The sequence below is a fragment of the Chlorocebus sabaeus genome, chromosome 28, assembly GCF_047675955.1.
Source record: "Chlorocebus sabaeus isolate Y175 chromosome 28, mChlSab1.0.hap1, whole genome shotgun sequence".
NCBI lineage: Eukaryota > Metazoa > Chordata > Mammalia > Primates > Cercopithecidae > Chlorocebus > Chlorocebus sabaeus.
In genome coordinates, this window is record NC_132931.1 from 15,995,105 (window position 1) to 16,019,805 (window position 24,701).

Consider the following 24,701-nt stretch of genomic DNA (forward strand, 5'->3'; position numbering starts at 1 on the left):
GATTTCCTGGTCATTTGGGGGCACTTAATTTCTCTGTGTTGGTTGCCTCTTCTTTAATGAGATCTGTTAATCTCAGGATTTCACAAGGGGCAGAGGGGCTTGTCACAGCCTTTATATGAGAGTGTTTCTACAGTATCTTTGTCCAAAAGTGGATGTGAGTGGACTCTTTGATTTCTAAAAATCTCATATCATGTCCCCTTAATTTATTTTCTTTCTTTTCTTTCTTTCTTCCTCTTTTTTTTTTTTTTTTTTTTTTTTTTTTTGAGATGGAGTTTCACTCTTGTTGCCCAGGATGGAGCACAGTGACGCGGTCTCGGCTCACTGCAACCTCCGCCTCCCAGGTTCAAGTGATTCTCCTGCTTCAGCCTCCCAAGTAGCTGAGATTACAGGCGCCCACCCCATGCCCAATTTATTTTAATAGAGACAGGGCTTCACGGTGTTGGCCAGGCTGGCCTCAAACTCCTGACCTCAGGTGATCAGCCCACCTCAACCTCCCAGAGTGCTGGGATTATAGGCATGAGTCACGGTACCCAGTGTTCCCTTAATTTCTAGATTTTGATTTTGAACTTGGTGTTTGTACAATATTCACTTGACTGTGGTGATGAATCTAATTAGAATAATCAGGGCTCTGCTTTTATCTTTTAAGATAGGGGTCCCCAATCCCCATCCCCGGGCCACACAGGAGGTGAGCACTGGGCGGGTGAGTGAGCATTACCACCTGAGCTCTGCCTCCTGTCAGATCAGCAGCAGCATTAGATTCTCAGGAGCATGGACCCTGTTGTGAACTGCTCATGCAAGGAATCTGAGTTGCACACTCCTTATGAGAGTCTAATGCCTGAAGCCATCCCTCCACGCCCTGTCGATGGAAAAATGGTCTTCCACAAAACTGGTTCCTGGTACCAAAATTTTGGGGACCGCTGTTTTAAGATCTTTTTTAGGTAGTATTTCATTGCCACAAATAGCACTACCTTTGAAAACTTCTTTGACAAATCTTCCAAACCCAGCTCACATGTATTTAAAGAAATAGTTGACAAGTGCAGTTCTAAGTAAGCCTCACAATTTAGAACATCAGTTTAGGAACACTGGTGTGCATTGTACAGATTTGGCTTTCCTGCCTCAGCTTTCCTAAAGGCACTGATGGTTAAGAAGCACTTAACCAGAGAACAGATAACATTCAGACTCTAAGCCACTACTGTGTGACTGTCTGCACATCATTTACTCTGACTTTCCTCATCAGAGAAATGAGGATCCTGTTTTCTGTCCCAGCCCCCTTCAGGGTAGTTGTGAGAAGCAAACGAGGCTGCAGTAGGTAAGGGCTCTTTGACAGAGGTGTCAGAAGCCCCCACAGAGACCACGTGGCAGCAGTGGTGTTCTTGAGAGTTTGCAGAAGCATGCTCCATTTTATTTTATTTTATTTTATTTTACTTTATTTTATTTTATTTTATTTTATTTTATTTTATTTTATTTTATTTTATTAACAGAGTCACACTCTGTCAACCCAGGCTGAAGCACAGCAGCGCAATCTCAGCTCACTGCAACCTCTGCCCTCTGGGTTCAAGCGATTCTCCTGCCTCCAGCCTCCCAAGTAGCTGGGATTACAGACGTGCATCACCATGCTTGGCTAATTTTTGCGTTTTTTAGTAGAGACAAGGTTTCAGCATGTTGGCCATGCTGGTCTCAAACTCCTCACCTCAGGTGATCCGTCCGCCTCAGCCTGCCAAAGTGCTGGGATTATAGGCATGAACCACGGCGCCCAGCCCACACTCCATTTTAGAAAGGAGGGTTGGGGAACTTCCGTGCAGCACTCACAGCATATAGGGATGACCCATCTCCTTAATGGTTGGTTACCAAAGAGAGGCTGTCCCTGGAAGATTGATGTGAAGCTGCACTCAGTAACAAGGAAAGAAGTAGAAGGGAGGGCCCAGTGCAGCAGAAACCAAGGATTTTCCCAAGGTGCGTATGAGGGCTGCTGTTCCTCAGAACCCAGAGGAGCAAAGATCAGAAAGAGTTAAAAACAGGAATTAAGCTGGGCATGTTGGTTCATGCCTATAATCTCAGCACTTTGGGAGGCCAAGGCGGGTGGATCATGGGGTCAAGTGATCGAGACCATCCTGGCCAACATGGTGAAACCCCGTCTCTACTAAAAATACAAAAAATTAGCTGGGCTTGGTGGCGGGCGCCTGTAGTCTCAGCTACTCGGGAGGCTGAGGCAGGAGAATCACTTGAACCCGGGAGGCGGAGGTTGCAGTGAGCCGAGATTGCACCATTGTACTTCAGCCTGGTGACAGAGCGAGACTCCGTCTCCAAAAAAAAAAAAACAGAGATTATCATTGGTTAAATTATGTGAAGCCTTAATTCGTGAAGATGTTTATCCAGACATATTTTTCAAAGCTCAGTATAGACTGAGATTGTATCTACATTCTTCCCGCCATGTTTTTATAGTGTGCGCTTCATGGAATTTTTTACATAGTTTTCTACAAGGTCAGTACTTAGAAATGCATTATAGTGCTCCAAATATAAAGAATTCACATTTTGAAAATGTTTTGCTTTTGTCCAGCCTTCTTAACATACATATTTAATTACAAGGCATGAGGATTAATGGAACTTTGGATATTTAAAGCTCTTTTCCCAAGATGAATTTGATTTAATTATTCCTGAGATGGGCATCTGCAGTGCTGGTGACTTGCCATGTGGCTGGGAGTTTGAGAGCAGAGGAGGTGAGACTGGGACTGCTGTTAGGTTGGCTTCTGGCGTTTTACTTCCTTTTCCACTACGCCCCCTCCCCTCTCACTTTTAGCTCACCACTTTGTCTTTTCAGTTTGCTGAGGAAAAAGTAATAGAATTTGCCTTGATGTAGTTCACTTTGTAGCTCGCTATTTTCAAAGTTGTAATGTTTAATGTGTATCCCTTAGCGTCTAAGAAAGTAAGATAACAGAACCATTTCTGTAGCCCTGCTCTCCCAAAGACGCAACAAGCCTCTCTTACACCCTGGCTTCCATCCCGGGGCTTGTGTGGGGAGGAGGAAAGAACACAGGCCAACAGAGCATGGACCCAGAAAGAGGCCTCCTGATGTTAATTGTGAAGATGGAGGAGATCATAGGCTCTGGAGCAAAGAGGAGGAGATGGTTTTGTTCAAGCTCATTATGTTTTTTTCCATCTCCAGCTACCACAGCCAGGGGAGCTACCTCCATGCCCACCCATCCATGGTGGACATTATCCATGTGCAGCCCAATCACTGGAGGCCATGAGCCTCCAGTGAGGCAGAGAGGCAGAATGAAGAGTGAGCAACCAGGACCCAAGATGGCAGCTTGAGGGCAGGCAGAACTGCCTTCATCCAGAGCGTGGCTCACCATCAGCAAAAATCCCAGGCACTCTCTTCACCCCTCCACCCATGCTGTATAAAAACTGCTCAAATCTGACACCCCCCTGTACATCCTGAAGCCTGTGGGATGACAGAACTACAGACCAACACTCTACCCCACCCCCAGCCCCCCCATGCAGGAGCTCCCAAGCACCCTTTCCTTCTTGGGGAAAATTTTACTGACCTCTCTTTTCATCATCTTAAAAACATGAGGCATGTCATTTGGTTTATTAGAGGAAAGAACTCGATAAAAGTGAAGTTTTATTTTTCCTAACTATATGTGAGGTGCCTTGAAGAAGACATTGCTTTAACACCCACTGGAATTGCTGTTCAGGTGTTGTTCAGATATCAGTCAAGTTCCTTTTTCTCACCAGCAAGGGACAACCACCATAGCCTAAGTGGAACTGGGAAAGCTACGTGGCTACATGGGATGGGCTTTGCTGCCCCTGACATCAGCCAAATTTGACTTCCAGCAACCCCAGGGAACATCGAACTGCATGGGCCAGGGCCAGGTCCAGGGGAAGCCAGCAGCTAGCTGGTGCTTCCTGGAATAGGCCAGGGCTGACAGACTTCAAGAGGAACTTAAAGATCAGCATTTGTTTTAATGCAGAGGCTCAGCTTAGAAGGCTCAGCTTGTGGGCCAGGCGCAGTGGCTCACGCCTATAATCCCAGCACTTTGGGAGGCTGAGGCAGGTAGATCACGAGTTCAGGAGATCGAGACCATCCTGGCTAACACGGTGAAACCCCGTCTCTACTGAAAATACAAAAACAAAAATTAGCCTGGGTGGGCCGGGTGCGGTGGCTCAAGCCTGTAATCCCAGCACTTTGGGAGGCTGAGACAGGTGGATCACGAGGTCAGGAGATTGAGACCATCCTGGCTAACACGGTAAAACCCCGTCTCTACTACAATACAAAAAAATTAGCCGGGCGCGATGGCAGGCGCCTGTAGTCCCAGCTACTCGGGAGGCTGAGGCAGGAGAATGGTGTGAACCCGGGAAGTGGAGTTTGCAGTGAGCCAAGATCGCGCCACTGCACTCCAGCCTGGGCGACAGAGCGAGACTCCGTCTCAAAAAAAAAAAATAGGCCCAGCTTGTGGAAGGAAGCACAGGTCCCACCGTCCCACCGTCTCACCATCACAGACCAGCACCTGATACTGGCAGACCAGATCACCTTACTGCCGCCTTGGTCTTCACATATCCTGCCCCGAGACCCCTACTGTATCTTGTCCTTAACTCAGCAGTAGCCAGCCTTCTCACCAGATACAAGGGATGCCCATCCCTATTCTCTCTGCAGGCTGGAGAATTCATGTCTTGTTTATCTCTTTTCTGTAATGATGGCCATAGCAACTAGGCTGTAAATTCTGCTCGACTTATCTTGCACTTTTAACAGGTTTTATCCATAGACACTGATGATAATTGTATGGCTCATTGATTATCTACTGCTGTGCTGAGCACTAACAATTCCTAATCCTCACAATAACCCTGAGAGGGAAGGGTTGACATTGCCCTCATTCTTCTCAATGGGGACACTGAGGCTCCAAGTTAAGTGTGCACTCAAAGAGGTAGAGCCAGGATCGCAGCTGGTGCCTCTCTCCCATCACGAGACTTACAGAACATCTTATCTGTTCATAGAGTTCTGATGAGGTGGTTAAGTCATGATGCTATGTGCTTGTGGCCTTGGTCTCTCCACGTGGAGGATGAGGGTGATACGGGACCCACTTCAGGATGTGGTGAGCAGTCTGACAGCACCACTTAGATATAGACACCTCTGGGCACTGTTGCAGGAAAATAACAGCTGTCCAGTGTTGAGCTCTTAAATTTTCTTATTTAATCTTTACATTAGCCAGGTATGGTAGCGTGCACCTATAGTTCCAACTACTTGGGAGGCTAAGACTGCAGGATTGCTCGAGCCCCCAAGTTGGAAGCTGCAATAAGCCTCCAACTTGTGGATTGTACCACTGCACTCCAGCCTGGGTGACAGAGACCGTCTCTTTAAAAATAAAACAAAATCCAGCAAGGTCTTTTGTTTTCCCTGTTTTTTTAGCGAGTAAACAAAGAGGCCAGGAGCTGCTAAGGGCTACACACATTCTGCTGGTCCCATCTTCATTCTTTCTACCATGTGATGCTGCATTTCTGGCTTGTGGTCTGGTGTCTGGTTTTTTGTTTGTTTTGTTTTTTGGTTTTTGGTTTTTTTTAACCACATAGTTATAATCATTCCTTACATACAATGTTGTGCCCTGCGTTTGTTTTTTTTCTTTTTTTTTTTTTTTTTTTAACTTAGCATGACATAGCACTTTCTGCATTCTTTTTTTTTTTTTTTTTTTTTTTTTTTTTTTTTTTTTTTTTGAGACGGAGTCTTGCTCTGTAGCCCGGACTGGAGTGCAGTGGCCGGATCTCAGCTCACTGCAAGCTCCGCCTCCCGGGTTCCCGCCATTCTCCTGCCTCAGCCTCCCGAGTAGCTGGGACTACAGGCGCCCGCCACCTCGCCCGGCTATTTTTTTTTTTTTTTTTTTTTTTGTATTTTTAGTAGAGACGGGGTTTCACCGTGTTGGCCAGGATGGTCTCGATCTCCTGACCTCGTGATCCGCCCGTCTCGGCCTCCCAAAGTGCTGGGATTACAGGCTTGAGCCACCGCGCCCGGCCACTTTCTGCATTCTTAAGGAGTTTGTGACCCTGTCATGGATGGCTGTCGTTCCATCACACAGACCTGAGTTGGAAATGGGTGTTTTCTGGTTTTGCTGCTACAGTTAATGCAATGCAAAGCTTTATATGTAAAACCTTTTCTTTTTTAGAATTATTCCTTAGAGTAGGACTCTTGATTCCAAGAGAATCCATTTGCTTAAGACTCTTGGAGCACAGTTTCAAATTTCTTTCCAAAAGTGTTGCACATGATTATTCTAACTCTAGTGCATGCTACTTATTTAAAAGTAAAAATGTCAGTGGCTCTCGCCGGTGTCCCAGCACTTTGGGAGGCTGAGGTGGGTGGATCATTTGAGGTCAAGAGTTCAAGATTAGCCTGGCCAAAATGTTGAAACCCTGTCTCTACTAAAAATACAAAAATAGCCGGGCATGGTGGTGGGCACCTGTAGTCCCAGCTACTCAGGAGCCTGAGGCAGGATAGTCACTTGAACTCAGGAGGCGGAGGTTGCAGTAAGCCAAGATGGCGCCATCTCGCCAACAGAGCGAGACTCTTGTCTCAAAAAAAGAAAAAAAGTAAAACTTGCCTCTCCTTTAGGCCAGAGATTGGCTGCTCCAAGCTAAGTAGTGACATGTGCTCCATGGCTGCCCTTTTAGAGGGACGGGTGTGAGGGTAACCTGGTCAAGTAGCCTCTGAGGTGATTTCAAAGGATTTCAAAACAAAATAGGAATTTTTGGAGTCTAGATTTGAGCAAAAGTCAGTGTGGACCAGCACATAGGTACAGAATCTGCCAACTTTGCAATTTAGAAAAGGGGAAAGAAAGCCAACAGTTTTTCCTAGCAGTGTGGGCCTGCATGGTCTCAGGCGCCTGTGTCTGCTGGGTGGACAGGTCTGCAAGCATTTCTCCATCATCCCCACCCTGAGAGGAGGCAGAAGCCAGCCACAGAAGCGGCACACACAGAGCCAGAGTGCCAGTGGGCTGTGACGCTATTGTCCACTAAGGTTGCTGTGGCACGGGGAGTTTGGTCATCTTTGTAGCATTCTTTAGAAGACCCCTGGGGATTTCCACCCTTAGGGGCTACACAGATCCCGTCTTCACTTAATGGGACTCGTCATTGACACTTCCTAAGCAAGAACGATGTTGAAAGGTTTTCAATGTGGTCAGTGGGTAGGGTTAATCAAGGAGGGAAGAAGACACCGTCCTTGGTGCTACAGGTCCTACCTAGCCCTTGAGGTTTGAGAACATCCCTTGGAATAAACTAGAGAGGGAGGCACACTGGGTCAGTGCTACAGATTTCCTCCCAGAAGCTTAGAAGCTGCTGGGGACATGGTAATCCGCAGTTGTTTCTGTGTAGCTATGAAATGTGACGTGTTTGGGGCCAAAGATAACTTTTCTCTTTCAGAATAAAGTTTGCTTTTTTTCCTAAAACAGGTAAATGATGGGAGATGAAACCAGATGATAATTCAGATTCTGGCCCTAGATAAGTGCTTGGATTTCCTGAGGTAGGTTGGTTCCTACATTAGGCATAGTATGAGAAACATTTAGGTGCTGCTAAAGGCCCAGGTGGCTCTTCAGTGTCTCTGAAGAACCACAAACACTTCAGGACTTGTCCAAATTATAAGCAAGAGGCTAGGCATTCAAAGAGCTGGGGACAAGCTGTACAGGTGAGAACACAGGAGCTGAGACCCCAGTGCGGGAAGGGTCTGGGGTATCTGTGGGGTATGGCTGGAGGCAACACCATGAGAGGGAGTGAGGGATGGGATGGACTGAAGTCCAGGCTCCCTGCCATGGTCCAGCCAGAGGGGACCTAGGCTGGGTTCTGGACCCAGATAGGAATGGGTTAGGTGTGAGGTGCATTTTGGAGGCGGAACAGAAAGGACCAGCTGGGGGATCAAGTGAGGATAAAGATAAAGGAGGAATTAGGTTTTGTTGCATGAGCAGCCAGTGGGTGGCTGTGTCCTTCAGGGATACAGGGAAGCCCAGGGGCCAGAAGTGGTGCTTCGGACATCTTTTGTCTGGGGTGCCTTTTAGACATCCAAATAGAAGTGTTGAGTGCTGGACGCAGTAGCTCACGCCTGTAATCCCAGCACTTTGGGAGGCCGAGTCGGGCGGATCACAAGGTCAGGAGATCGAGACCATCCGCGCCAACATGGTGAAACCCCGTCTCTACTAATATACAAAAAAAAATTAGCCAGGCATAGTGATGCGCGCCTGTAGTCCCAGCTACTCAGGAGGCAGAGGCAGGGGAATCGCTTGAACTCGGGAGGTGGAGATTGCAGTGAGCCGAGATCATGCCACTGCTCTCCAGCCTGGCGACAGGGCGAGACTCCGTCTCAGTGGGAAAAAATAAAGAAGTGTTGAGTAACCAGTGAGCTGACAAGCCCACCACGTGGAGGGCTCGGGTAGGATACATGGGCTTGGGGGAGTGGACCGCATTCTATGATGACAGAGCTGGCTGGCGGTGAGGCGAGGGACAAAGGAACCACTTCCCTGTTGGACCTTGAAGGCTGCATTAGAGCATGAAGAATCTTCCAGAAGAGGACACAGAGTGTTAAAGTAGAGGGGAGTGTGTGTTTCCAGGGCGAGTGAGGAGGCTGGAAGCTTCAGGGCCAGGTCGTGGAGGGCACATCCCTTGTGTGAACAATGTGGACTTCTTCCTGATTACAGCAGGAATTCTGTCCATGGTCATTAAACAGGGTAGTGAAGTGATCAGATTTAGCCTCTCACATGATTATTCTGGTAGCAGAGGACTGATGGTGTAAGGATCCCAGCAAGAAACACTCAGGACCCTCAGGGACTCACTCTGCATACAGGGTCCCTATTGTGCCGACTGTGGAGCCGCCTGGCTCACCTGCCCGGGGATTCTGGCCACTTAGCGGAAAGGCCGGTGAGGGACCCGGCAGAGCATGATGGTCTGGGTGCTGGATTCTGTCCTGCTGAGGGTCTGAAGATGCTTATTCACACAGGGCCAGTTGTTAGAAATGTAAGCACTCACACAGATACGCTCTTCTCTCAGTGGTGTCTGCCTTTCTTTTTTTGTTTAATTGCTCCCTGCAGCAGCACATTCCATGGTAGATTCCATGACAGGGCTATTCTCACTCTTGATTTCAGTGGTTTTGATGTTGTGTCTGTTGCCATAACACCTGGAGCTAAGCCTTATCAAATAATTGCACATCTGGTGATCACCTAGGCTTCTAGAAACGTGAGGCAGGGAGGACCCTCAAGGGGCTCTGGTCAGAACTCTTGCTGCTGAGAGGCTTCACTGCATTCCCCCGGACTCACCAACAGCCTCATTACACTTGATACATCTGTGTGTGCACCAGTGCATTCAGCACCTCCATCCTCACTACCCAGCCCCTTGTGAGGCTGGCCAGGCCACAGCTTGCCCTGTTCTGCACCATTCTAGGGCTGAAGGATTTCCCCAAAATATGTCACTAGACAGTGACAAACAGGCCCTTAGTCCAGTGCCTTTGGCGGGGGCCGGCTGGAGCAGCATGGCCATGTTCAGATGCCTGTCCCACCACTTGTTAGCTGTGTGGCCTCCCCTCTTCTCCTCCCCAAGGGTAACAGGATCCTCCTGAAAAGTTATTAGGAGGATTAATTGATTTGATAAGTAAAATGTTTCATCCATAAGCACTCAATATATGGTAGCTGTTGTTATTCATCCCACTGTATCTAATTTCTCTACTCTTAAATTTTACAGCTTTACTCAGTAGCATATAAAATATTCTACTTTTGTGGCTCCCGTAAATTTCCTCGTTGCTCTGCTGAGGCCATTTCTGGTGCCTGTGTGGTCAGTGTTATTGGAGGGCAACTGATAAACCAGCCATGCTCCCCACTTCCTCTCTAGGGGCTTGGCCTCCTCGGCTGTCTGCAGACCTTTGCCTCTTGCGTTATATCCAGTCCAGCTCTCACGTCTTCCCTGGTGAGCTGGTGTCCAGAAATCTGCTCTGTCACCTTCTGTGTGAGGCGCATCCTCTCCAGTTTGTCTCACTGCCTTAGCTCCCACGGTGCAGAGTTTCCTGGAAGCATGCTTGGAGGGTAGCAGGCCCAGGAGGCACAGTTGTGACTAGACATGGCAGAGCAGCAACTGATACTGGTCACTACGAGTGCCAGCCTCCTTATAAGCACTCCTTTTATAGATAGGGAAGCTGATGCTGGGAGAGGTGAGGTCACTCACCCAAGGTCACTTTAGTAAGTAGCCATGGTGGACTGCTCAGATGGGCCCAGAGCCAGTCTCCTGACCACTAGGTCATGTGGGGACACCAGGTGGCATGAATCTCTGAATCTCATTTTTCTCTGTGCTTGGGGAGGTGGTAACGTAGGTCAGTCCTTGGCGATGGTTAGTTCCCTGCCCAGGGCCTGTCAGCCTTAACGTTATTCTGATCCTGTTTATGAAATGCCAGTAATATATTGACATTGCAGAAGCTCAGAGAACATAATTGAAAGTCTTGTAGATGGCAGTAAAATGGGAAGATTTTTCAGGCTGGGTTTCTTGTTGGTCTGGTGAGGAGCTAAAAGTTACAGCAGGCGGTCAGCAGAGGGCCCCAGAGCCTCAGAAGTAAACCTAGATTTGGGCACATGCCTGAGTATTGGCAAATTTCTGTAGGCGGGGCCCGTTGGCTCCACAGTGGGGCGTCAGGCATTGGAGTGCACGTCTCTGAGCTGGGAGGAAACCCCAGTACCACCAAGACGAAGAGAGGTGTGTAGGAGAAGGTAGAATACCAAGAACAGTCCCAAAATCTGGTCACCCCCTGGTAAGATCACCGGTCCTGCTCCAGTTAAGAGTATGGGTGTGTGATAACAGGGCTGGGGCTTTGTATGTAAACCAGGAACCCAGAAGAGAGCAAAGAGCTGTTTTTCTAGCTCCGTTACTTTGAGGTATCCCCCTTGCCCTGATTTCTACTGGATTCTGATTTAGTTACTCTAATGGCCTCTGCATAGGCAATCTTTCCCCTTGGGCAGACTCTGATTCCTGGGATTTCCTGAGCAACACTCCCAGGACTCTGCACAGGAAGTGGAGAATGAGGTCAGGCCAGGACTGGAAGGCGATTCACCTGCTCTCATAGCAATTGAATGGCAATTCCAGACCTGTTCTTAGTCACTGCTTTCCAGTCTGAGGATGCTAACATAAATGTGAAAGACAGACAAATGGTTAAGCACAAAGTGCTTAGGATGGTCCCTTTGTAAGGGTTTGCTGTTATTGATAATCTACCAAAAGCCGTATATGTGGCCTTTCAATACAGCCTGGATCTTTTTTTTTTTTTTTTTTTTTTTTTTTGAGACGGAGTCTTGCTCTGTAGCCCGGGCTGGACTGCAGTGGCCGGATCTCAGCTCACTGCAAGCTCCGCCTCCCGGGTTTACGCCATTCTCCTGCCTCAGCCTCCCGAGTAGCTGGGACTACAGGCGCCCGCCACCTCGCCCGGCTAGTTTTTTGTATTTTTAGTAGAGACGGGGTTTCACCGTGTTAGCCAGGATGGTCTCGATCTCCTGACCTCGTGATCCGCCCGTCTCGGCCTCCCAAAGTGCTGGGATTACAGGCTTGAGCCACCGCGCCCGGCCCCAGCCTGGATCTTTTATTTCATTCTTTTTTTCTTCTAGATTTCCTTTTTTTTTTCCCCCTTTATAGAGGAAAGCCTGAGAAAATGGCAAGAAAACCAAAACAATATGGTTCTGCGATTAGCAGTCCAGTTTTACGATGGAGATAATTTACCTAGTGCTTGCCTTTAGTGAATGCAGGTGGCATTGCCCAGACCCAGACCACCCATACAGTAGAGCACATAAGGTCCAGAAGCAAAGACAGCAGCAGATGGCAACTCCTTGGCTGCTGTCACAGAAGCACGTGCTGAGCAGTCTCTAAGTCACGTGTGTTTGCTCTAAAATTAACACCTGGACAATGTAGAATTAATGCCATTAGAAAATGAAATCACTTTTGTTTTCCACACTATGTAAACCATACATCAGAGTGCCCTAAAAATGTGGTCTGTAGTGGTATTTCTCTTAGGTCAGGCCACTAGTTAGGTCTCTTATGAGGTTCATTTCATGTGGTTAGTGGGTTTTGGTTTAGTTTTTAAGGAGCAATAACCCTTCCCTATGGGAAATAAGGGGCCTTGGATGAGGTTATGTCCAGTGTTCACTGGTCCCATTTTGAAGTGCCCCAGCTGGACGCACACCTGTGACCCAGGGCCAGCCTTGAATCTAGCCTGGAACAATGACCAGAGAGGAAGTGCTTGGAACCTGAGGCCAGTGGCTTTTCTGTGTCAAGGCTCAGGTTGCACTGTGTGTTTGTGAGTCTTCTTTCTGTCCCAGTTGTTAGGCCTGAAATGCCATTATTCCTTAAGAATAGGGACATAGGGGGCCAGCCTTTTCAGCTGGAAGCCATTCCTCCCAATTGTGTGTGTATTCCCCTCTGGTGCCCTCTCTAATGTCCAGGTGTCTTGTGTGTGCCAGGAGCCCCATGAGAGCTGTGGTGGTCACACAGCCAGGCAGACAGGATGGACAGGAGACTGTGAGGAAGCAGAGGCCAGTGGCTTGGCCTGAGCACTCAATGCAGGTGCAACTCAGGGGGGTTCCCCAGCGGCTGTTCTCACAAATGGGGCTTGACTTGGTTCAGAATCATACTTTTTGCACCTGCCGTCAGCACTTTTAAGGTCAGCTTTGTTGTGTGTTAAAAGTTTGCATAAAATTATAAGGTGTATAGCTGGGGAGAAAGAAATTTCTTTGGCATGGAAAGAACTTGAGGCTTTGGTTCACACCTGTAATCTCAACACTTTGGGAGGCCAAGGCGGTCCAATCACTTGAGGCCAGGAGTTCAAGATCAGCCTAACCAACATGGCAAAACCCTCTCTTTCCTACAAATACAAAAAAAATTAGCCAGGCATGGTGGCACACGTGGCCTGTAGTTCCAGCTACTTGGAAGGCTGAGGCATGAGAATCACTTGAACCCAGGAGACAAAGGTTACAGTGAGCTGAAATCACATTGCACTCTAGCCTGGGAAACAGAGCTAGACTCTGTCTCAAAAAAAAGAAAAAAGGTGGCTGGGGGCGGTGGCTCACGCCTGTAATCCCAGCACTTTGGGAGACCGTGGCGGGTGGATCTTGAGGTCAGGAGATCGAGACCATTCTGGCTAACATGGTGAAAATCCATCTCTACTAAAAATACAAAAAATAAGCCAGGTATGGTGGTGGGCACCTGTAGCCCCAGCTACTTGGGAGGCTGAGAGGCAGGAGAATGGCGTGAACCTGGAAGACGGAGCTTGCAGTGAGCCGAGATCACGCCACTGCACTCCAGCCTGGGCAACAGAGTGAGACTCCGTCTCAAAAAAAAAAAAAGAAAAAAGAAGAAGAGGGCCTGGTGCAGTAGCTCAGGCCTGTAATCCCAGCACTTTGGGAGGCCAAGGCGGGCAGATCCCCTGGGGTCAGGAGTTCGAGACCAGCCTGAACAACATGGAGAAACCCCGTCTGTACTAAAAATACACAGTTAGCCAGATGTGGTGGCGCGTGCCTGTAATCCCAGCACTTGGGAGGCTGAGGTAGGAGAATCGCTTGATCCCAGGAGGTGGAAGGTTTCAGTGAGCTGAGATCACGCCATTGCACTATAGCCTGGACAACAAGAGTAAAACTCCATCTCAAAAAAAAAAAAAAAAAAAAAAAGAAGAAGAATTTGAATAGAGTTAGCGCTACAGGCTTCATGACCCTGCTCCTTTGTTTGTTTGTTTGTTTGTTTGTTTGTGTTGAGAGGGTCTTGCTCTGTCACACAGGCTGGAGCGCTGTGATACCATCATAGCTCACTGCAGCCTGATCTCCTGGCCTCAAGCAGTCCCCCTGCCTCAGCCTCCTGAGTAGCTGGGACTCTTAAGTGGGCACACTACACCCAGTTAACTTTTTTAAATTTATTTTTTGTAGAGAGTGTCTTGCTTTGTTGTCCAGGCTTGTCTCAAACTCCTGGCCTCAAGTGATCTTCCTGCCTCAGCCTTCCAAAGTTCTGGGATTACGGGTATGGGCCACTATACCCTGCCAAACTCACACTTCCCCTGTCCCCTGGGATATGGCCCAGGAAAGCTTGCCCCTCTGGGGCCTCTAATTCTTGTGTGTACAGAACCTAGCATGTGTGCAGAGGGATAAGAATTGAATGAGGTGATATCTGTGAAGCGCCTAGCACAGTAAATAGCATACAACAGACTGTTAGTAGTTAGTACCTTATTTGAATGTTCCAGAATCACTACTTTTTTCCCTGCCATTGTTAAAAAATTCACCTTTTAAATTGTGGGAGCTCTGCTGTAGTTACATATGAAGCTGTTTTTTCAGCAGTTTCACCAGTAGCCATTCTGTACCCACATTTACTTTATTTATTTTATTATTTTTATTTATTTTTTATTTGTTTGAAATAGAGTCTCACTCTGTTGCCCAGGCTGGAGTGCAGTGACGTGATCTCAACTCAGCTTTAAAGACCCCTGCTTTCCACAACTATAAATGAGTGAGCATCACCTCTTTTTGAACTAGTCTCCCCAAGAATTCCCAGCTGGCTTTTTTCATTTGTTTTTTTTGTTTTGTTTTGTTTGGAGATAGAGTCTCTGTTGCCCAGGCCAGAGTGCAGAGATGCGATCATAGCTCGCTGCAGCCTCAACCTCCTGGGCTCAAGTGATCCTTCCACCTTGCCCTCCCAAGTAGCTGGGACTACAGGTGTGTGCCACCACATCTGGACTTACTTTCTCTCTCTTTTTTTTTTTTTTTTTAAAGAGATAGCGGGCTAAGTGCAGTGGCTCACTCCTGTAATCCTAGCACTTTGGGAGGCTGAGGCGGGTGGATCACGAGGTCAGGAGTTCGAGACTAGCATGGCCAACATGGTGAAATGCCGTCTCTACTAAAAATTCGAAAATTAGGCACAGTGGCTAATGCCTGTAATCCCAATGCTTTAGGAGGCAGAGATGGGCGGATCATGATGTCAGGAGTTCGAGACCAGCCTGACCAACATGGTGAAGCCCCATCTCTACTAAAAATACAAAAATTAGCTGGGCATGGTGGTGGGCGCCTGTAATCTCAGCTGCTCGGGAGGCTGAGGCAGGAGAATTGTTTGAACCCGGGAGGTGGAGGTTGCAGTGAGCTGAGATCACACCATTGCACTCCAGCCTAGGTGACAAGGCAAGATTCCATCATAAAAAAATAATAATAATTAAAAATTAGCCAGGCATGGTGGCGCATGCCTGTAATCTTGGCTACTCAGAGGCTGAGGCAGGAGAATCACTTGAGCCCAAGAGGCAGATGTTACAGTGAGCGGAGATCGTGCCAGTGCACACCAGCCTGGGCGACAGAGCAAGACTCCATCTCAAAAAGAGAGAGAGAGAGAGAGATGGAGGTCTCCCTGTCTTTCCAAGACTTGTCTCAAACTCCTCAGGTGATCCTCCTGCCTCAGCCTCCCAAAGTGCTGGAATTACAGATGTACACCACTGCACCCAGCTAATTTTTTTATTTTTTGTAGAGACAAGGTCATGCTGTGTTGCTCAGGCTTAATATTTTTCTTATTTGCTGTGATGACATGGGATGTTTTATTCTCCAAATCTAGCCAAATGGAGAAATTCCTTGCAGACCCCCACTCTGGGCTGTGGCCTTGGTCTCCTGCACTTGATCCTGCAACTTGCTGTCTTCCCTGCAGACTGCCCTACGTGACAGGTCAGCTTTGCTGTTCTTCACATCACCCCCAGTTGGAACCTGGAGTGGCTTCTAGAGTCTTTGTCACTCTTGTTAGTCTGGCCCCTTCTTCCCTTCTCACAAACTAAGCCAGTCCCCCACCTGCCTGCCTGTTCTTGCAGATCGTTTTGCCCATCCTCCTACCTGCTCTTCACCTCTTGGCCTGTACTGCTGTCTCCACAAAGCCATCTCCAGCCCACTCCACTGTGTCGAGCCTGTTCTTGAACAGCAGCTGCACTGACAGGAACCACGCTAATTACCGTAAGCAGGCAGGGTAGATAAGTGGGCAGGCAGAGGCCATGCTCTACACCCTGTGGCTTCATAGAAGAATCTCAGTAACCACTGACTTCCCCCGCTTGGGATGGTGCTGGTGACCAGTGCAATACTGCCCACAGGTGAGGTGTTTGGTGTTGTAGAGGACACATTGGTCTCAGGAGGTCCAGAGAGTGGTGGGAATGCCCACACCATGCACCTATGCCCCCGTCTCACCCTGAGTCAGTGGAAAGATGGATACATCCTGCCCCTGCCCCTTGTCTCTTGTTAAGACACAATACACCTATAAACCACAGATCCTGAGCTGTAACCCAGGACATCTCAGCACTTTTTTGTACATTTTCCAATTTCAAGACATCCCCCTTGGTCAAATGATAGAACCCAGTAGGGCTCCTCAGCACTGTCCTGGGAGTGTGCTGCCTGTGTCCCAGAGAGCCCCGGCTCCTTGCCTCCCAGTGCTCTACAGCATCCTGTCTCGAGTCCTCCCTCACATCTATCCTCCACCTTGCACTGCTCACCAGGAAACAATAGCAGCCTCCTCACTGGCCTTCTTTCTTCCAGACTCATGCTCCATACCAGCACCAGTGTGCTTATGTGATCACTTAAATATTTATGTGATGAGTGTTTATCATTGGGTACCAGCAAGAGAATGTATGTAAGTGGATAAAAATGTAATTCAGCATGTGTTTTATGAATTCTGGAAACCTCTTTTTTTCCCCAGAACATCAATTCAGAGTCCAGCTCCTGTTGAAATTCATCAGTGGGTTAAACTGCGAGTTGTCTTGATGCTACAAGCACTACATATGTGTGTGTAGTTTCATTCTAAAGTCTGGTTGCTTCACTTCTTGTTATTAAATTTAACAAACATAACTCTCCAACTTGGCGTTTTTGTAGAATGGGATCCTTTTATATAAACATTAGTAAAGACCAAAGTAACTGATATAACTACAAGATTATCATTCCTCCAAAGTAAACATGTATTTAAGGGCAGCTGCTTCCAGGAAGCCATGTGCTCTTCTGGATGGAAAATAAATTGGTGCCATTCTTGGTTTTCTGGGACTTAGTCCCAGTCTCTACAGCCTGCTTTCCATCTGTCCCCCAGAATCAGGACTTAACGTCTCCAACACGTATGAAGAAGATCAGAGGACACAGCGTGTGTACGAAGGGACAGGAACTTCTCTGATCCACTGCCATCTACTGTTTGATAGTCATCAATGGCCACTGTCTTGATCAGCTCAGCTGCCATAGTAAAATACCAGACTAGGGGCTTATATGCTGTCAGTTTTCCTACAGTTTTGGAGCTACAAGTCTGAAATGAAGTTGTCAGCAGGTTTCATTTCTTGTGAGGCCCCTGTCCTTGGCTTGCAGAGGGCTGTCTTCGTGCTGTGTCTTCACGTGGTCTTTTCTGTGCGCTCCTCTGGTGTCTCTCTGTCCTTCTTATAAGGCTATCAGTTAGATTGGAATAGCACCCACCGTATCGGCCTCATTTAATATAATCACCTCTTTAAAGGCCCTGTCTCCAAATACAGTCATTGTCCAAGGTGTCAGAGTTGAGGGCTTCACATATGCGTTTGAGGAAGACACAGTTCAGTTCATAACAGCCACAGATAAACGGTGTGTCTTTTTAGCACGTGTAATTCAGTTGGGAAAACCATAGAAAGCACGAGCAGTTACCACTGGGGTAGAGTTGAGCCAAAGACAAGTCTATTCAAGCATGAGCAGCTGCGTCCCCACTGTGTTCATCAGGATTTCCAGCCTTCACATGGGCACATGGAGCAGTTGCTGAGCCTGAGTAGAGCGCAGCTTAGTGAGGCTGGCAAAAGGCATGTTGCCTCTGGTGAGGTTTTATCCTGTTGTCCATCTGTGTTATTTAGAGCAGTTTCTGTAGAGAAAAAATAATAAAAACAATATTAGCAAACACCAGAGCAGGCTGCCACTCCAGCAGCTCTCCCAGAACCAAGTAGTTCCCAGAAATCACTCTAGGCCTCCTAGGGAAAGGAGAGGCATGGTGGTTCCTCCTGGGCAGACCTTGAGTCCTGCCTTCCTAGGGTGGACCCTCGCCCCCGAAAAAGGCTACAGACGGCCTCCTTATGTGTCCACCACGACAAGTTCCTCCTGGGTAGGCCACATAACTGGAACTGAGAATTTGGGCTATGGATTAAGGCTGAAAACACCACTCAAAAAAAAATAGAGAGGGAAGTCACATTTCAACATACTGTGTTACAAGACGCAGTTACACCACCTTAGTTGTACTTTTGCTTCCAAAGGTCACCTTAGGTTGTCAGACATGAAGAAACTAATGAACCAGTGGGGGTGGAAATTAAACATGCTTTGGGGTCAGAATTTAATTTCTTGCTCATAAGTATTTCTGTGAAATGATGGAATCTCCTAAAGTTTGTTTCATACATGATTAACTGTACCAAAAATTTAAATCCAAGAATAAGCAAAAAGAGGAAATAAAAGATGGTCTGTATTTTACCCGACCATCAGTTCAGCACTCTCTTCTGGTTCTGGGTATCCCCTTTTGTCAGCCCCTCCATGCACATTGGAGGAGCCCACTTCCACGTGGCTGGGTCCCCTGCCGTCGGGCAGCAGCACTGTGGTCAGGAATGTGTCATCTCAGGGGAGCAGTGCTTGTGCAGGAAATGGATCCTGAAAATCTCACATCCAGGTTGTTTATGAAAGTGATTTCCAGACTGGGCACTGTAGCTCACGCCTGTAGTTCCAGCACTTTGGGAGGTCAAGGCAAGTGGATCACTTGAGGTCAGGAGTTTGAGACCAGCCTGGCCAACATGGTGAAACCCCGTCTCTGTAAAAATAAATACATAAATAGCGGGGCATGGTGGTGCGTGCCTGTAATCCCAGCTTATCGGGAAGCTGAGACAGGAGAATCACTTGAACCTGGGAGGCGGAGGTTTTGGTGAGCCGAGAGATCGTGCCAGTACACTCTTGCATGGATGGCAGAGCGAAGACTCCATCTCAAAAAAAAAAAAAAAAAAGGATTCCCAAACGCACCATCCACAATCTCACTTTCTTTTTTTTTTGAGATGGCGTCTTGCCCAGGCTGGAGTGCAGTGATGCGATCTCAGCTCGCTGTAATCTCCACCTCCCAGGTTCTAGCAATTCTCCTGCCTCCGCCTCCCAAGTAGCTGGGATCACAAGTGCACACCACCATGTCGGGCTAATTTTTGTATTTTTAGTAGATGGGGTTTTGCCATGTTGGCCAGACTGGTCTCCAAACTCCTGACCTCAAGTGGTCCGCCCACCTTCGCCTCCCAAAGTGCTGGGATTACAGGCGTGAGCCACCGCGCCTGGACAACACAGTCTCAGTTTCAACAATGGTATCTGGCAGATTTGATACAAAGTTTAGGTCTTGGTTTACAAGCATGGACAGACCCCTCACCTCACTCTCTAGCATCTTTGGTCTCTTACTGCTAAATCTGTCAATAATCTTCACTTGAGGCAAGATGGAGTGATGATTTCATAAGTGTTGAGTAAACTCTGCCAGTCTTTTCAGCTGCACTGAAAAGAGTGGATAATGAATGTGTCAGCCTCCCTGTGCATGCCAGTGGCAAAGATTGGTCTTCTAAAGATCTCGTCGTTTCTTTTCTACTAAATAGAGGTGTCAAAGGATCGGCAAAACCAAGACCTGGATCAAAAGAGGTCAGAGCTTCTCAATTTTACTATGTGTCGGAATCACTTAGAGATCTTGTCAGATGCAACTGTGGTTAGTAGGTATAGCCGGAGCCCGACCGCCCATATTCCTCTCAGGCTGGCAGGTGGAGACAGTCCTGCCTATCCTGCATAGCAAGGGACTGGGTGTGATAGTTTCCCCCAAGGGGGCCATCTGTAGCCAGCTGCCTGTGTTGAAATACTCTCTAATGCTCTTTATAGTATTAGGTTCACAGAACTAAAAATCACTTATGCTACTGCTTGTATTCCTGGGGGAGAGGACTAGATTTCAGCTGGATAAGAGCCCTGTGGGGATGAGTGAGGGTATGACAGTAGTAGCATCTGGAGGCATCGGATGGATAGTATGCTAACGAGATTGTGTTTTACTATTTCCCATAGTAAAGATATGGGGAAGATATACCATGACTAGAATACCCGAACCTTGTGAACCAGGAGAATGAAGGGCATGAAGCCCTGGAAGGGCAACAGCAGGCCCTGGCTACTTCCTAACAGCGTTCTTTCTCAGAACTGGGATCTCTGGCCCTGCTTCTGAGCCCTCCACCCTGGGTGTCTCCCACCTACATTTTTTATTCTTCTGTGTCGAGTTGACCCTTTTTTCCTCCCTCCTGTGACCCTCATACCCAATTCATATCTCCTGTCCCCAAGAGAGGCTTCCTTCCCTTTTTGTCACATTTCACTAGCAAAGAGGGAAAGATTAAAAGCCCGCTTGGCCGGGCGCGGTGGCTCACGCCTGTAATCACAGCACTTTGGGAGCCAAGGCGGGCAGATCATGAGGTCAGGAGATCGAGACCATCCTGGCTAACAGGGTGAAACCCTGTCTCTACTAAAAATACAAAAAAGAAGCCAGGTATGGTGGTGGGCGCCTGTAGTCCCAGTTACTCAGGAAACTGAGGCAGGAGAATGGCGTGAACCTGGGAGGCAGAGCTTGCAGTGAGCCGAGATCACACCACTGCACTCCAGCCTGGGCCAACAGAGCGAGACTCTGTCTCAAAAAAAAAAAAGAAAGGAAAAAAAAGTCCGCTTTGCTATTTACTCTGAAAAGGAATTTGATTTTTATGAGAATGTGAAAAACTACCAGGGCAGCCGCTTTTCTATGCCTGCTATATAAACAGTACTTTGCAAGATGTCCTGTCTGATGTCCACAAAGGGGTGTTATCAACCCCAAGTTCAGATAGTTTTGTATTCTTCTGTCCCTGGATACATGAATTCCTGCCATCTTTACACGGCACCCTAAAATACCAATGCAAAGTTACCTGCTCAACTGGAAGCTGCGCTGTACCCTGGAACCAGCACTTCTGCTGAATGACTCTGGATGAAGCCTCGACTTCCTCCTTCCCACCACACGCCCAGACCCCAGTGGCTCCTTTCCTGACCTGGTCCAGCCACTTTAAGTCCAGCTGTTGTCAACCTGGGCATGAGGAGGAGTGTCAAGATGGCCTTTGTCCTACCTGGAAGGAAGCTTCCTGGAATCTGCAACCTCTCTTCCAGGGCATGCTGACAGTGGAGTTCCAGCAGGCAAGAGCTGGTTTTGCTGGCTGTTCCTGCCAGGCCAGGATTCCCAGTAAAACCCTGGGAAGCCCGGGGGTAGCCCAAGTAGTGAGCAAAGACAAGGTCAGCCTGGCTTGTTTCTGCCCAAGTGATAGCAGTGTTTCTATTTGACAGTTTGAAATGATGTGTGATTAGATCTTCCTATGCATGGCCCTGCTCCTGCAGGAGGGAGAAGGCTGGGGTTCCCCTGGTTCCCGGGCATTGTTCCTCATCAGCAGAGTCACCTCCAGGGTAACTAGAGATGGGGCCGGTTTTCAGTTCCTGGCAGTGATCCCCGGGACTTCTATTGTGAGAATGAGCCTTTGGATGCCTTTTTAAAGAAACTTTGATTCTGAATGAATTCTAAATTAATGGCTTTTAGACTTTTTGCTTGTAACCTATAGGAAGAAATATAAATTACCATAAGCCTCATCCAAACATAAATAAATGTAGGTGTAACAGAAACAGTAGTTTTATAAAACAAATACTTGACACATGGAGTGTGCCCTAGTATTTTCTGTTTTAGCTTTCTTTAAAAACCACTAGTCATAATCTCCTGAAATGACTTTACAACCCACCAGAGGGCCACAGTTTATAGTTTAAAAGTCATGGCTGGCCAGGCACAGTGCCTTACAGCTGTAATCCCAGGATATGGGAGGCTGAGGTGGGTGCATCCGTTGAGCCCAGGAGTTTGACACCAGGCTGGGCAACATAGCAAGACCTGGTCTCTACAAAACATTAGCCAGATATGGTGGCATGCACCTGTGATCACAGCTACTATGGGCACTGAGGTGGCAGGATCACTTGAGTCTAGGCTTAAGCCCAGTGAGCTATGATGGCACCACTGACTGCACCCCAGCCTGGTGACAGAATAAGACCCTGTCTCAAAAAAAAAAAAAAAAAACAGGAAGTCATTGCTATAGTAACTTCGATTCCACAACCTGTATTGTATGGAGCATCTACAGGGAGCAAATCCTTTGAAAGGAGCTTAGTCACAGCCTCTTCTCCTGCGCTTTCCAGGCTTTGCGAAGCTTGGCAGGAAGGCGGGAGTGGCCCCACCTTCAGAGGGGCAGCTCAGAGGGCTTGAGAGCTCCCCGTGAAAGGGATCCCTGCAGGTGGAGTTCTTTGGGAATCAACCTCATGCAAAGCCATTGCAGAGGCTCTTCTTCAGCATCTGTTTACTCTGGGCACAGGCCAAAGCCCTTATCATCACCTCCCAGGCCCCAGGCAGCCTGTAAACCCAACCCTCCTCTCCTCCTTACAGCTCTGCCCACCCTGCTCCTCCCTGCTCCCTGTGCCTGGAATTCTCGACTTTAAGTCTTCATTTACCTGCACCTTCACAGAGAGGCCTTCCCTGACCATCAGTTTATAGTTGTGAACTATTTTCCCCTCTCCACCCCAGTGAATTCTTCCTTCCTGTATTTTTTTTCTCCTCAGCACTTACAATCATGTCTTACTATATATTTCACTTAACATGGGTCCCCACCACAGAGCAGGACCCATAGTCCTTAGTAGGAGCTCACATATTGGTCTTGGAATTTTTATATGAATGTCCACATCCTGCCATTGCCTGGGTGTTGCTGATGCAGTGTCAGTGATTTTGTTAAACAGCCATTTGAGAGAAACAGTCATCTGTATTTGAATAATATAAGGGAATTGGTAGTTTTGTTTGTAGTTACTATGATAAAGATAAAATTGAACTTTGATTTATTTCAGAAAGACTTTACCCTCCCACTCTGTCCTCGAAGCCCTGGTCCCCATAGTATAGTAAAAAGCCAGCAGCTATGTGTGGTCCCTCCCAGAGCAGTCAAGCTGATGTCTCGGTGCCTTGTAACTTTCCATCCTTAGGGGGCAGCATTAGCACAGAAACCACATATAAAGCTTCGCCTATTCCAATTTGTCACCTAATCCTGGTGGCTCAGGGAAACAACTTTTCTAATCCACAGAAACAAGACTTCAAGATTTCTTTTTTCAAAGCCTGCTTCTGTACATAGAAATGGTAGATGAGGTGTATATGAAAACCAAAAAAAATTTAAGAACAACGTGAAATCTTCCCCAAAGAAGCCCTTTCTTCAGGACTAGGGGGTGAGGTGGGGGAGGCTTTGTAATGTTTCCCAGAGCTCTCACTTGGCCACTCCCAGATTTGAATTAATTCATGTTAGAATTTTGTGTGTCCTGGCCAGGTGCGGTGGCTCACTCCTGTAATCCCAGCACTTTGGGAGGCCAAGGTGGCCAGATCACCTGAGGTCAGGAGTTTAAGACCAGCCTGGCCAACATGGTGAAACCCTGTCTCTACTAAAAAATAGAAAAATTAACCAGGTGTGTTGGCGGGCGCTTGTAATCCCAGCTACTCGGGAGGCTGTGGCAGGAATAATTGTTTGAACCTAGGAGGCAGAGGTTGCAGTGAGCCAAGAACGTGCCATTGCACTCCAGCGTGGGCAACAAGAGCGAAACTTTATCTGAAAAAAAAAAAAAAAAAAAAAGAATTTTGTGTCCTTTAAGAACTGGACCCAGGCCGTTTGGACTGTCTTGTTGCTGAGAGTGCACAGGAGAATGCTGGCCAGTGAGGGAAGCCTGCAGCCTACCCTTGGGCAGCAACTGGCCTTCCACAGCCCCTGGGGGTGTCGGGGAGAGCCAGGCTGGGACACAGACAGACAGACTGCGCATTTTCAGTCCTGACCCCTCTAAACCGGAAGTTCTCTTGGGCACACATTTTCAGGGTTTTCTTTTTGTGAGCTCCTTTTATCCTGATTGAAGAGATACCAGCTTCCACGTCTTGAAACTATAGGAGAAAATCAAGAAAGAACATCCTAATTGAAACATATGCAGTACTTCCTCACACCATCTGCAAGCATTTGGTCATTAGCCGTTTGGTGATAACTGCTCTTTGTAGTTTAACGCATTAAATTGGGGAAAGACATTAGGGAGCAAAGAAAGGAACGACAGTAACTCATATCTTTAGGGCTCAGGCTGTAATGAATTAACCTGAAAGGGTCGTATATATTAATAATTTCATTTTCTCGTAAACTACTTGGAATAATTATAAATAAGACCCAATAGGGAGGAAATAATGTTCTTTCAGGGAGGATGTGGATATGCTTTTCTTGCCCATGTAAAGTACAAAAAAGTCCCAGTAGTTGGGTGGGATACATTTATAACTCTGCATGGAGAAGATGTGCTTTGTCTTGCCAGCCTCCACCTGAGACATTCAGCACCTTGTGTCGCTCAAATCTAGTGCTAGGCCCTAGAAATCCGAAGATACCTGAGACGTACCGTGGTTGATTACGAGCCTCTCCAGGTCAGGAATTCTCCTGCTTCATCTCCATCACATCCCCATGTGGCACAGAATAGGCACTCAAGTGAACTTGTTTTTTGTTTTGGTGTTTTTGTTTTGTTTTGAGGCGGACTCCCACTCTGTTGCCCAGGCTGGAGTACAGTGGCAGGATCTCGACTCACTGCACCCTCTGCCTTCTGGGTTCAAGCGATTCTTCTGCCTCAGCCTCCTGAGTAGCTGGGACTACA

At 47.6% G+C, this 24,701-nt stretch overlaps 1 protein-coding gene and 1 long non-coding RNA gene across 5 annotated transcripts in view; both read left to right on the forward strand.

Moving 5' to 3' along the window:
* Positions 1-24,701, forward strand: part of RNF216 (ring finger protein 216) — a 162,049-nt gene that overhangs the window by 91,978 nt on the left and 45,370 nt on the right. The window lies entirely within an intron of this gene.
* LOC140710624 (uncharacterized) lies at positions 13,643-24,132 on the forward strand. The gene is made up of 2 exons (XR_012091727.1): positions 13,643-15,668; positions 15,809-24,132. It is a non-coding gene; the product is annotated as an uncharacterized lncRNA (long non-coding RNA).